Raw genomic sequence first — 14821 nt, 5'->3', positions numbered from 1 at the left:
GGTATCATACAGATTGCTCAGAGGTGATCCATGTCTCGCCTACAAGGCAATCTCAGACCCTGCCCTAGTAGAGACGCTGCATATCTGTAAGTCTAACTCCTCACACACTAACTGCTCAAAAGGCCTGAATCTAGTATGTGACATCAACAAACCCTGATGGAGAGGCAGGTTTGTCTCCCACAGGCTGCCCCATCTCTGGAATAGACTTCCCATACATGTCAAACAGAGTACCTCACTGACCCTCTTCAAGCACAACCTTGATGAGTGGATGGGAAACCACAAATTTGTCCCAGGGGTTCCACCTGTGTTCCTCATTGACAGGGTTAACAGGTACTGACTGAGGTTTCTTTTTGAGGATAAACTTTTGGCTAGGCTTGTAAGGGCCCCAGGCCCATTAGCCTAGTAACCTCCTATGATCCTATAAGCCACCCCTAAGAAGAATATGATCAGGTTGCCAATCATAACTTACTTATTATGTGTTCTTGAGTGAAACTGATCATAACTTACTTATTATGTGTTCTCGAGTGAAACTGATCATAACTTACTTATTATGTGTTCTCGAGTGAAACTGATCATAACTTACTTATTATGTGTTCTCGAGTGAAACTGATCATAACTTACTTATTATGTGTTCTCAAGTGAAACTGATCATAACTTACTTATTATGTGTTCTCGAGTGAAACTGATCATAACTTACTTATTATGTGTTCTCGAGTGAAACTGATCATAACTTACTTATTATGTGTTCTCGAGTGAAACGTGAGAAGTGCATCTTAACATCCATGTTGAGAAGACATAATATGTAATTGCGATCGGAAATCCAGTCATTATTTGTTGTTTCAACTCCTGTTTCCTACATGCTGTCTGCTAAACTACACAGGGCATTTGAATTAAACAGCTTCACTTAATCAGGGAATATGTAAGGACATCAACCACTCCCCAACTGTTTTTCTTACTTTAAAGCCAACACAGTATGTCATGTTTTTTTTTTTTTTACATATTAATTTTGACTAGTTTGTAGTACATGGAGAAGATAAATCTCCATGCACTACAAAGAATAATGCTCGGATCTCTAATTGTAACTACATAGTAGCTGTTCTCAACATTACAGTAAAATAGCAACTTGTGAAATAATTGCCTTTCACAATTGTCCTGTCTGTAGTTGTAATAGGCTGCCTAAAAATTACTCCATGGTATCTATATCATAACATTAGTAATACAGCTGGATCGTGAAGGGTAATTATGGGAAAGTGTGTATAATCTGCCAGTCATTTCTGGGCTGGCATAATCAGATAAGCAAGAAGGAAGAATGAAATACATAGGCAAGGGCTTAGCAATGAACTCTGTGGGTTGGAAAGTAATATAGGAAGGAATGCCTTTGAAAATCTATTTGTAAAAGTAACTTCCTAACTGTGAACTTGGTAACAACTTTAAAATAGAAGTTTTGTGCCAGATTGGATAGATAGCCTTTGAATGAAGAATTGTCCTTGTTTCTAGGTAGAAACGACAAATTCATTTTGAAGTAAATGATCTGAATGGAAGTCTGCAGTTTCAGGGTTGGTGGGAGATGGCAGTACGTATTTGGAAGAGTGGATAACAAGTAATATCTATTATCCCAAGAATGATGTTTTACATCCTCACAGAATTCTTTGGGTCACTGAACCATGAAAGACTGGTTTCTGAAATGTTGTGAACTGGCTCTTTTGATCTAGATAATCAGTGCTTTCCTAAGCTGAAGGTACCCCAGCCTCCTTAGTTGCTTTCATAGTTTACCAGGTTGCATGTTTGTGTTTTATTTTAAGATACAAGGATTTTCTGAGACATGGCGCTTCCTTTCTTGAACCATTTACAAGAGTCAAAAGAAAGATTATGTAGAAGACATCCTATAAAATACTTCTAAACATACTGTGTGCATTATTTAGTTGTATAAATAGATGACTGGTCTACTTGAGATATATTATTTAAAAGCTCAGTGGCTTTAGAGGGAGAAGAATCTATTTGTAATTGATGGGCTGATTTAAGATATCAAACAAGCAAAATGACAAGGTAGGAAGATATCAAAGAACCAAAATCACAAGGTAGGGCAGTATAATTTTAAGAATATGGAAGCATAAATATCCTGAAGTATTTTGACATTTGATTAGTTAAGACCCAGACATTCGGTACCATTCTTTTTATGTGTGAATGTGCCATTTGGTTTAGTCCAAGTAAACCCAGAAGAGTTTTAAGCTGAAAGAGCATACTGCTAGTCCATTACATATTAGTGTCCCTTAACATAATAAAGTCTCCTTTAAACAATCATAGCTGTCACTTTACGACAGCACAAACAAGAAACAAATCATAAAATACCTTCTTAAAAGCAAAATCACTGCTGTATTGCTGAACATTTTCATTCTGTAAATCTAGGAAGAACTTCAAAGAAGACTTAACCATTCATAAGGACATTAGATACTGTTCATACTGATTACAAGTTGGTCATGTGATCATGTCCCTCCATTAATAATAAAAGCATAAACATTTAAGTAGAAAGCACGAGCATTTAAATGTTATAAATATTCATGTAAATAAAACCCTAACCTCATTCTCTAAAACTACTGAAATAACATATAGAACACAAAAATGTTATCAATAGACAATTTCAATAGTAAGGAAGGTGAATTAAGGTGCACAAAAGGGCTCTAATGGTTGAAATATTTTCATTTGAGAAAACATTTTTTTATGTATTTGTTAACCAGGTAGGTCCACTGGACACGAGACCCTTTTCAGAAGTTGCCTAGGAGTGGTATCTAGTTAAATGTCTTAAACGCCTTTCTCAGAGTCACACAGTAAGCATATGGAGGTAGAAGGAATTGAACTGTGTACCTGTGTTGCTCATTTGTAGACCATAGCTTTAATTGTCTGCACTAACTACCAAACAGCTTATCTTCTTCTAAACTATAATAATTACAAGCATCCAACAAAACCTGCCTCTGGTAATCATTGTAATTCAACTGCATCTCCACATATCTGTACTTATATATAATGGCACCTAACCAACTTCACTGATACAAATATATTGTAATGTGGACAGGTTTCACAATGTCAGTTATGAAGCATTTAACTTACTCTTGCCCTTAATATCTTAAAGATGCTCATAAATGCATCCACATAAAAGGCATTACGGCATTACAAATTGTGCTCTCTTTGAAGAAGACCACTGTTGATGATATCAACCTACCAGTGATGTAGACAGTCTACCTATTTTTAAAAAGAAACTAAACTTAAGTTTTAAGTGCTTATTATTCACTTTTCTGATTTAACATCAGATTTTACAAATCATAAAACATATTTAACATGAATTTTTATTATTTTAAAAATATACTCTATAAACTAGTATTATAATCTATTTTACCTATTGCTAATTTGCATGCTGTCATATCTGGAACTGTATTTTTTGTCAAGGTGAACTTTGCTCTCAGGTCTCTACTTTAAAAAAAAATGTGAGGCATGGTAGGGGTGCCACATTGCAAACAACTTTTTCTACAAGTATAGAATTACACCTGAGGCTGCATCTTGATCAAAAGAGCATAACTTATTTATTTGCAGGCACCACAGAGCTGTGCATGCTGTAATAAAAGGCATTTTCAAACTAGAGCTAAATTCTTAGTTAAGAACTCTCTTTAAGAAACTACCAGTGGAAATCTGCAGGACAGTGAAGTTAATGGCCCACCAGTGAAAATCAGTGTGTCATTGAGGTTCATATGTAATTCCAGGGGTCATTAAAACTGTTCTTATTTCCTGTGTTCCCTGGACCAGTCAGCAGGTTATACTCATAATCCTGACAATTTACATCATCATAACACATCTGTACTAAGATCAGACGTTATACTCCTAATCCTGACAATTTACATCATCATAACACATCTGTACTAAGATCAGACGTTATACTCCTAATCCTGACAATTTACATCATCATAACACATCTGTACTAAGATCAGACGTTATACTCGTAATCCTGACAATTTACATCATCATAACCCATCTGTACTAAGATCAGACTTCCAAGGGCAGTAGCAGGAAGCCTTATTTTTCACATATGCTTTTTGGTGTTTGGAAATAAGTGACATGATATCATAGCCCTGACTACACCTCTGTAATTCCAGATCACTATTTTTGGCTGGAAAATAAAGTATGACTACATCTTTTCTAGAATTTGCAAAAGGCAGTCACCTTAAGAAAGTCACAATCTTAATAGTTGTTTTGTGGAAGTGATTTGGTAATTTTAAAATTATGCAGAATGAAACAAGAATTTCTCTTACCCAGGGCAGCTGATATCTTTAAATATAATTTATATATAGTTGTCACAGAAAACAGCAGTGTCTGGCTGTCACGTTGGTGAGCACCAAAGTAGAAACAATTCCTTTAAGGGTGCTGGCAGCTACATAAATAATTCACAGTTTATTTAAGTTAAGTAATTTACTATTTCATTCATTCATTAATTAAGTTGTTTGTATGCCTATTTATTTCTTATGATGTTCATCATGCATACAGCTGCAGTCATAACAGATGGGTTATCCTGCCGTCAGGCGGGTCCTCGGTCGGCCGAATTCCAAAGTCTAGGTCCGGCATCGGTTGTCGTCGCTTCTTCCCTGACGTCAGTGCGTCAGGGGTATAAAAGAGGCAGCCGACGCCATTTTCTCCAGTCTTTATTGCCACACGGTGCCCGAAGCAGAAGCAGTTCGCAAGTGCCGGTCGGCCAGCTCCTGAGATTTACGAAAGTATTTCAGCCGAAGTCTTCTTGAAAGCTAAGTACCCCATTGGGGAAACTTTTCTTGCCTCAGACCGATGTCAGACAAAGTTAATAATTGCATTTCATGTGGGAAGCAAATATCGCATAAGATTTCCACTCTTTCTGTATACCTTGCTTAGGCCCAGACCACGACGTCTCGGCCTGACGTTTTTGTGCTAGATTCAATAAGCGCACTATTAGCGTCGCATGAGTAAGCCCTTCACTTTTTGGTAAAAATTTAATTATATTATGTCGGATACTCCGACTCCAGTTTTGAGCAAAAAACGCAAAGATAAGGACCGACATACGAGGTCCGCACCACCTACTGAAACCAAGCTAAGGCCGACTACCGGTTCTCCGGTACTCAGCGAGGCGCCTACACAGCCCCTGAGTACCGATGACAATGCATTACCAGTGTCTTCAGTACCCGAGGTCGCAGGCTCCTCAGCCGCCATTCCTACTACAGATCCCGACGCCACTCCTGGCAGGGAAACTCAGAATTTAGACAGGCCTGCCATTTCTCAAGGGGTCTTCAGGCCTTTCTCCTTCTCTATTAAAGCCTTCACTAAATCTAAAACAGCCATGAAAACCAAAAAAACAGGTTCCTCAGACCCCCTCTCAAGGCACCATGCCTAAAAAACAGATGCTTAAAATGGCTGAGGATTTGATTACTCTTATCAGGGGTTCTCATCCCCCCTCTGACAAAAGGCCCAGATTAGAGGAAGACTACCCTTCCTCAGATCTACCTTCTATTACCTCAGAACTATCTGAGGACCAGGATTATGCCTATTCTCCATTCGAAGACTCTGATGCAGAGGAGTCTATTCCCTCGGTCTCCCCCCCTGAGGACTTCTCTTTTGGGGAAACCCTGCATACATTGAGGGAACACTTTCACTGAGAAGGCCAAGATTTCTCAGATTCCAAGAAAAGGCTCAGGGAATTTTCTTCTGCTCCCCCAGCATAGGCCTCTGGCTATCCCTCCTGTTTTAGATATATTGGATGATGTGTACACAGAAGCCAGCCTTAATCCTGATTCTTTGCCTCCAGCTCCTGTTAAACCAGACATGTATTACCGGGATGTTCATCGTGCATACAGCTGCAGTCATAACAGATGGGTTCTCCTGCCGTCAGGCGGGTCCTCGGTCGGCCGAATTCCAAAGTCTAGGTCCGGCGTCAGTTGTCGTCACTTCCTCCCTGACGTCAGTGTGCCAGGGGTATAAAAGAACCAGCCGACGCCATTTTCTTCAGTCTTTCTTGCTGCGCGGTGCCCGAAGCAGAAGCAGTTCGCAAGTGCCGGTCGGCCAGCTCCTGAAATTACAAAAATTTTGCAACCAAAGTCTTCTTGAAAGCTAAGTACCCCGTTGGGGAAACCTTTCTTGCCTCAGACCGATGTCAGACAAAGTTAATAATTGTATTTCTTGTGGGAAGCAAATACCGCATAAGGATTTTCATTCCCTCTGCATTCCTTGCTTAGGCCCAGACCACGACGTCTCGGCCTGTCGTTTTTTGTGCTACATTCAACAAACGCACCATTAAGCGTCGGGCGGAGTTCGCCCAGCACTATTTTGGCAGAAAATTTAACTATATTATGTCGTCGGATACTCCGACTCCAGTTTTGTCTAAAAAACGCAAAGATAAGGACCGACACACGAGGTCCGCAGCCTCTACCGACACCACGCCAAAGCCGACTACAGGTGGTCCGGTTCTCAGCGAGGTGCCTATGCAGCCCCTGCCTACCGACGGCACTTCATTGGCAGTGTCTTCTGTGCCCGAGGTCGCAGGCTCCTCGGCCCACACTCCGACTACAGATACCGAAGCCACTTTTGGTGGTGAATCTCAAAATGTAGACAGGTCTGCCTCCTCTCAAGGTGTCTTCAGACCTTCCTCTTCTTTTTCTATCAAGGCTTTCACTAAGTCTAAAGCAGCCATGCATTCTAAAAGACAAGCTCCACAGGGCCCTTCTCCAGGCCCCATGCCTAAAAAACAGATGCTTAAAATGGCTAAGGATTTGATTACTCTTATCGGGGGTTCTCAACCCCCCCCAGACAAGAGGCCCAGAGTGGAGGAAGAATCCCCCTCCTCTGACCAGGCCTCCATTATTTCAGAGCACTCTGATGAACAGGAACATTCTTACTCCCCTTTTGAAGATTCTGATGCTGAGGAGTCCATTCCCTCTGTCTCCCCCGCAGAGGATTACTCATTTGAAACCTTGCATACCTTAAGGAACACTTCCACTGGGAAGGCCAAGAGTACTCAGATTCCAAGAAAAGGCTTAGGGATTTTCTCTTGCTACCCCAGCACAGGCCTCTGGCTATACCTCCTGTCTTAGACATACTAGATGATGTGTACTCGGAGGCCTGCCTTAACCCAGATTCTTTACCTCCAGCCCCAGTCAAGCCTGACAGGTACTACCGGGTTCCTGACTCACACCAATTTTTATACAAAAGCCATGCGGCTGACCCAGAAACTATCTCACAGGGCCCCAAGGGAATTAAGGCCTCCACTGCTAAAAAACCATTACCTTCCGAAAGAGATTCCAGATCCTTAGAAAGGTGGGGAAAAAAGGTATACACCTCGGCCACCTTAACCATGAGGGCATTAAACTGCAGTTTCATATGCTAAAGTACCAACAGTTTCTGTTATCACAGTTAAAAAGTAAAATGTCACAACCTGAACAGCCAGACTTGAAGGAGTTGCAGGATTTGATGCATAGTGCAGAACAAGTGGGTAAACATACCTTGCAATGTGGTTTTGATGCTCTAGAGGCCTCATGTAGAGCTGCTGTTACAGGATCAGTCATACGTAGACATGCCTGGCTCAAGGAGCAAACCTTACCAGATCATGTCAAAGCTAAATTACTAGATGCCCCTCTGCAAAAGGATGTATTATTTGGTGTTAAAGCTGAGGAGGTATTAAAGAAAATGGAGGAAAAGGCTAAATCAATGCAAACCGTGAAAGATTTTCTACAGGTACAACCTCCACGTTTCAGTAGAAATTGGCCTTCCAAAAATTGGTCCTTTCCAGCCACGGACAGACCCCAAAGAGGTAGATACAGGCGCCCGAGGGGCAGAGGGCAATCTCAAGGATCGTTTAGAGGCAGACAATGGCAAGCTCCTACACAAAGAGGTGGTGAGGATAGTTCGTGGCCATTCAGAAAGCAAGCCCAATGACTTTCCCCTTTGCATGCCAAGCAAGGCTCAAATGGCAGCACCCTTAGGTGGAAAACTGGCATTATTTTCGAAAAATTGGCATACTGTCACAAAAGACAAATGGATCCTGGACATTATAAACAGAGGCTACAGATTCCATTTTCACACCCTTCCAAAAATGAGAGGCATGCCAAACCTGCCACACAATCAAAGGGCAGACGCACAAAGACAAATTTCAGATCTCATGGACATGAAAGCTATTCAAGAGGTACCTACTCGCGAACAAGGTCAAGGTTTTTATTCCAGACTATTCCTGGTACCAAGGAAGGGAAAAGATTGGAGACCTATTTTGGACCTATCCATCCTAAACACATTTTTACTCGTACAAAAATTCAAGATGCTCACATTACAGCAGCTTCTTCAAATGCTGGGCAAGGAGTCTTGGCTGGTAACATTGGACTTCAAGGAGGCATACCTGCATGTCCCAGTCAGACAAAATTGCAGAAGATACCTCAGATTTCTTGCAGGTTCAACCCATTATCAATTCTCTGCATTGCCCTTTGGCTTATCTACTGCACCCAGAGTATTCACGAAATGCCTGGCATCAGTAATTGCCTACTGCAGACTTCAAGGGATACAAATATACCCATATTTGGACGACTGCTTGATCCAAGCGGACAGCAAGCACATACTTCTGAAACATCTGGCTTTTGTAATAATGTTGCTGAATTCTCTGGGATACACAGTCAACAAAAAGAAATCAAGGCTACAACCCTCTCAGAAAATAATTTTCCTGGGTGCTAACTTGGACACAAACACCCAGATGGCCTACCTCATGCCAGAGAAGCAGGGGCAACTAACTCAATACTTCAGAACTCTAGCAAGGCTGACTGCAAGGAAAATCCTGCAGGCTCTGGGATTCATGGCATCTTGCATCCTACTAATCCCATGTGCAAAGCTGCATATGAAGAAACTTCAATGGTACCTGAAAAACCTATGGTCTCAACACAGCCACAGTTTGGAAACAATAATACCACTAATTCCATGTCTTCAAAAGGAATTTCTGTGGTGGGCTCAAGCATGCCAAACAAACACAGGTCTCCCATTCTGCAAGCCTCAAGCAAATCAAGTCATCACAACAGATGCCTCGGACTACGCCTGGGGGGCGCACATGACAGATCGGTGCATTCAGGGCAAATGGTCCCAAAAAGAAAAGCACCTTCACATCAATCAAAAGGAAATGCTAGCAGTAATAAATGCTATTATGGCTTTCAAAGACCTTCTGCATCCAGGTCAACTATTGATAAGGACAGACAACACCACAGTAATGTGGTACATAAACAAACAGGGAGGAACCCATTCATATCCCCTATGCAGGCTGGCCATGTCACTTTGGAACATGGCTCTGGAATTACAAATCGAACTTCAAGCACAGTACTTGCCAGGCAAGGAAAACAAGCTGGCAGACAACCTAAGCAGAAATATAACAGATCCACACGAATGGAAGTTGCATCCTCAAGTTTTTACAGAGATAACTCAAGCATGGGGAAGGCCAGACATAGATCTCTTTGCCTCCCACAAAAATCACCAATTGACAAAATTCTGCTCAAAGACTTTTCATCCACAGGCCTGGAGAGTGGACGCTCTCTCTTTCAGTTGGACAACAATGACAGTTTATGCCTTTCCACCTCTTCCTCTGCTGCCCAAAGTTCTATTAAAAACCACAGCAGACAGACCAAAGATGATCCTCATTGCTCCAGACTGGCCAAGACAGCACTGGTACCCACTCCTGAGGAGCCTGACGCATTCCCCTCCATGGACCCTGCCTCTAATGCCTCTTCTTCTGACTCAGCACAGCTTCAAAACTCTTCACAGTCAGCTGAAAACACTCAATCTGGCTGCATGGAAGATTCCTTAACATCACAACAGATCCTACTCTCCAAGGAGGTGCAGGATGTCATTTTGGAGGCCAGAAGGCCGTCTACTAGAAAAGCTTACTCCGCAAAATGGAACCAGTTTTGTGCCTGGAATGAGAAAAAGGGCCAGAATCCTGGAAAACTGAATTTACCTCAAATATTACAGTATCTAGCTGAGCTGCTAAGCAGTGGACTTTCATTCTCCTCCATCAAAATCCATGCCTCAGCCATTTCTGCAGAATACAACACTGATCCACCTTTATTCTCTCACCCCCTCTTAAGACAATTCCTCAGAGGGGCTAAGAATATAAAACCCCCAAGGAAACAACCAATACCTGCTTGGGATCTCAATTTCATTCTAGAAAAGCTGACCTTGCCTCCTTTTGAGCCAGCTGCCTCAACAGATTTGCAATATTTGTCCTGGAAAACAGCTTTCCTTCTGGCTATCACCTCAGCTCGTAGGGTATGGAACTACAAGCCCTCATGGCTGTGCAGCCTTTTATCATCTCCCATCAGGACAGAGTTTCCTAACCAACCCGTCCTTTATGCCAAAGGTGGTATCCAGGGTAGCTTTGAATCAGGCTATACACTTACCTACCTTCTACCCTAATCCTCAAAACAAAGGGGAGAGACTACTACATTCCTTGGTCATCCACAGACAGCTGTGTTATTATTTGGACAGAACAAAGCCTTTCAGAAAATCAGAACAGCTCTTTGTGTCCTATGCTATAGGAGCTCAAGGGAAGCCAATTTCCAAACAGACAATCTCAAAATGGATAGCCCACTGCATACGCTTTTGTTACTCTTTTCATGGTAAATCTGTACCTGCAGGCATCAGATCCCACTCCACAAGGGCCACAGCTACCTCTGCAGCCTTCCTCAGAGGAGTTCCTACCAAGGATATTTTGGAAGCAGCCACTTGGAGTTCTGTGCATACCATCTCCAAGCACTACCACCTACCATTATACTCCAAAACTAGAGCAGGCTTTGCCACTGCAGTCTTGCAGGGCATTCTGGCTCCTCCTAGTTCCACCTAGTGCCTACCACCCCTTTCTTAGCTTTGGGATTCTACCCATCTGTTACGACTGCAGCTGTATGCACGATGAACATAGTACAGTTTTGTACCTACCATAAATGTAGATGTTCGAGTGCTAATACAGCTGCAGTCCTTCCTCCCTCCTTCCCCTCTTGGGACAGGCCTATTGGCTAGCACCTTCTCATACAACCTGATTCGGGTATTCTTTTATGGTGTATTTGCTTGCAACTACTGTATTTTGATTATATTGCATTGCTTTATTACACAAATTTATGTATTGCCTTCCTTCTGGGGGCACCTGACATCTGGGGCAAGAAAAACTGAAGAAAATGGCGTTGGCTGGTTCTTTTATATCCCTGGCGCACTGACATCAGGGAAGAAGCGACGACAACCGATGCTGGACCTAGACTTTGGAATTCGGCCGACCGAGGACCCGCCTGACGGCAGGAGAACCCATCTGTTATGACTGCAGCTGTATTAGCACTCGAACATCTACATTTATGGTAGGTACAAAACTGTACTTTCCTGATTCTCACCAGTTCCTATATAAAAGCCATACTGCTGTCCCAGAAACAATTTCACAGGGTCCCAAGGGAATTAAGGCATCTACTGCTAAAAATCCATTACCTTCAGAGAGAGATTCCAGAGCTTTAGAAAGGTGGGGGAAAAAGGTGTACACCTTGGCCACTTTAACCATGAGGGCATTAAACTGTCAGTTCCATATGTTAAAGTATTTATCTCAGCTGAAAAGCAAGATGACACAACCAGAAGAACCAGATTTAAAAGAGTTGCAGGATTTGTTGCATGGTGCAGAGCAAGTGGGTAAACATACCTTGCAGTGTGGTTTTGATGCTTTAGAGGCCTCATGTAGAGCTGCTGTTACGGGTCTGTTATCAACGAGGCATGCTTGGCTCAAAGAGCAAACCTTACCAGATCATGTCAAAGCTAAATTATTAGATGCACCTCTTCAAAAAGATGTATTGTTTGGTGTTAAAGCTGAGGAGGTACTAAAGAAAATGGAGGAAAAAGTGAAATCAATGCAAACAGTGATAGATTTCCTGCAGGTACAGCCTCCACGTTTCAGCAGAAACTGGCCTTCAAAAAATTGGTCCTTTCCAGCCATGGACAGACCTCAAAGGGGCAGATACAGGCACCCAAGGTGCAGAGGGCAACCTCAAGGATCCTTCAGAGCCAGACAGTGGCAAGCACCAACCCCAAGAGGTGGAGAAGATAGATCACAGTCTTTTAGAAAATAGACACAATGACTTCCCCCTACACCTGCCAAGCAAAGCTTTAATGGCAGCACCTTTGGGTGGAAAATTGACATTATTCTCAAAAAATTGGCATATTGTTACAAAATACAAATGGATTCTGGACATTATAGACAGAGGCTACAGGTTCCACTTTCACACCCTTCCAAAAATGAGAGGCATGCCAAACCTGCCACAAAATCAAAGGGCAGAGGCACAAAACAAGTTTCAGCTCTCATAGACATGAAAGCAATTCAAGAGGTACCTGCAAAAGAACAAGGTCAAGGGTTTTATTCCAGACTATTCCTGGTACTGAGGAAAGACAAAGATTGGAGACCTATCTTAGACCTTTCCATCCTAAACACATATCTACAGGTGCCAAAATTCAAGATGCTCACATTACAGCAGCTTCTTCCCATGCTGAGCAAGGAGTCTTGGCTGGTAACATTGGACCTCAAGGAGGCATACCTGCATGTCCCTATCAGACAAGATTGCAGAAGATACCTCAGATTTCTTGCAGGTTCAACCCATTACCAATTCTCGCATTGCCCTTTGGATTATCTACTGCACCCAGAGTGTTTACGAAATGCCTGGCATCAGTAATCGCCTTCTGCAGACTACAAGGGATACAAATCTACCCATATCTGGACGACTGCCTGATCCAAGCGGACAGCAAGGACATACTACTGCAGCACCTAACGTTTGTAATAAAACTGTTGAACTTCCTGGGATACACAGTCAACAAAAAGAAATCAAAACTAATACCCTCTCAACAAATAAGTTTCCTGGGTGCCAGCTTGGATACAACCACCCAGATGGCCTACCTCATGCCAGACAAGCAAGGGCAACTGTCTCAATACTTCAGAAAAATGGCAACTTACACCAGGCTAACTGCAAAGAAAATCCTGCAGGCTCTGGGATTCATGGCATCTTGCATCCTACTAATCCCGTGTGCAAAGCTGCATATGAGGAAACTTCAATGGTACCTGAAAAACTTATGGTCTCAACACAGCCACTGCTTGGAAACAATTATCCCACTCATTCCATGCCTTCAAAAGGAATTTTTGTGGTGGACTCAAGCTTGCCAAAAAAACACAGGTCTTCCTTTCTGTGTACCTCAAGCAACTCCAATCATCACAACAGATGCCTCAGACTACGCCTGGGGATCACACATGACAGATCAGTGCATTCAGGGAAAATGGACCCGAAAAGAGAAGCACCTCCACATCAACCAAAAGGAAATGCTAGCCGTGCAAAAGGCTATTATGACCTTCAAAGACCTACTGCATCCAGACCAGCTATTGATAAGGACAGACAACACCACAGTGATGTGGTACATAAACAAACAGGGGGGAACTCATTCATACCCCCTGTGCAGGCATGCCATGACCCTATGGAACACAGCACTGGAATTGCAAATTCAACTGCAGGCACAATTCCTGCCAGGGAAGGAAAACACACTGGCAGACAACCTAAGCAGAAATATGACAGATCCACATGAATGGATGTTGCATCTTCAACTTTTCACAAAGATAACTCAGGCATGGGGACAGCCAGACATAGATCTCTTTGCTACCCACAGAAATTGCCAGTTGAAAAAATTTTGTTCAAGGACCTATCATCCACAGGCCTGGAAAGTGGGACCTTTTCCTTCAATTGGGCAACATTGACAGTCTATGCCTTCCCGCCTCTTCCTCTGCTGCCCAAAGTTCTATTAAAAGCCAGAGCAGAGAGGCCGAAAATGAATCTCATCGCTCCAGACTGGCCAAGACAACACTGGTATCCGCTCTTGAGGAGCCTGACACATTCCCCACCATGGATCCTACCTCTAGTCCCTCTTCTGTTGTCCCAGCACAACTACAAAACTCTTCACATCCATCTCAAAACTCTAAATCTAGCTGCATGGAGAATTCCTTGATTTCCCAACAGTTTCTCCTCTCCAAGGAGGTGCAGGATGTCATCTTGGAGGCCAGAAGACCTTCTACTAGAAAGGCTTACTCCGCCAAATGGAAACGATTTTGTGCCTGGAATCAAGAAAAGGGACAGAATCCTTGGGTAATAAATATACCTCAAATTTTACAGTACCTAGCTGAGATGTTAAACTATGGACTTTCCTTCTCCTCCATCAAGATCCACGCTTCAGCCATTTCTGCACAATACAACACAGATCCTCCATTATTCTCTCACCCTCTCTTAAGGCAGTTCCTCAGAGGTGCAAAAAATTTAAAACCCCCAAGGAAACCACCAGTCCCTGCTTGGGACCTCAACTACATATTGGAAAAGCTGACCCTTCCTCCCTTCGAGCCAGCTTCTTCAACAGAGTTACAGTACTTGTCATGGAAAACAGCCTTTCTTCTGGCTATCACCTCAGCACACAGGGTTTCGGAGCTACAGGCCCTCATGGTTGTGCAACCATTCATCATTTTTCATCAAGACAGAGTTTCCTTATGAACCAATCCTACCTTTATGCCAAAGGTAGTATCCAGTGTAGCTTTGAATCAGACTATCCACTTACCTACCTTTTATCCTAATCCACAAAACAAAGGGGAAAGACTACTACATTCCTTGGACATTCACAGACAACTACGTTACTACTTGGACAGAACAAAGCCATTCAGGAAATCAGAGCAACTCTTTGTGTCCTATGCTGTAGGTGCTCAGGGAAAGGCTATTTCCAAACAGACAATTTCAAAATGGATAGC

At 42.7% G+C, this 14821-nt stretch overlaps 1 protein-coding gene across 18 annotated transcripts in view; it reads left to right on the top strand.

The window, feature by feature from the left end:
* Nucleotides 1–14821, top strand: part of KIF1A (kinesin family member 1A) — a 2189582-nt gene that overhangs the window by 1004498 nt on the left and 1170263 nt on the right. The gene's annotated exons all lie outside the window — the stretch shown is intronic.

The sequence above is a fragment of the Protopterus annectens genome, chromosome 5.part0, assembly GCF_019279795.1.
Source record: "Protopterus annectens isolate FY-2018-M chromosome 5.part0, PAN1.0, whole genome shotgun sequence".
Classification (NCBI taxonomy): domain Eukaryota; kingdom Metazoa; phylum Chordata; order Ceratodontiformes; family Protopteridae; genus Protopterus; species Protopterus annectens.
Note: the sequence above shows the minus strand (reverse complement) of the source record. Positions and strands in the feature narration are given on the sequence as shown.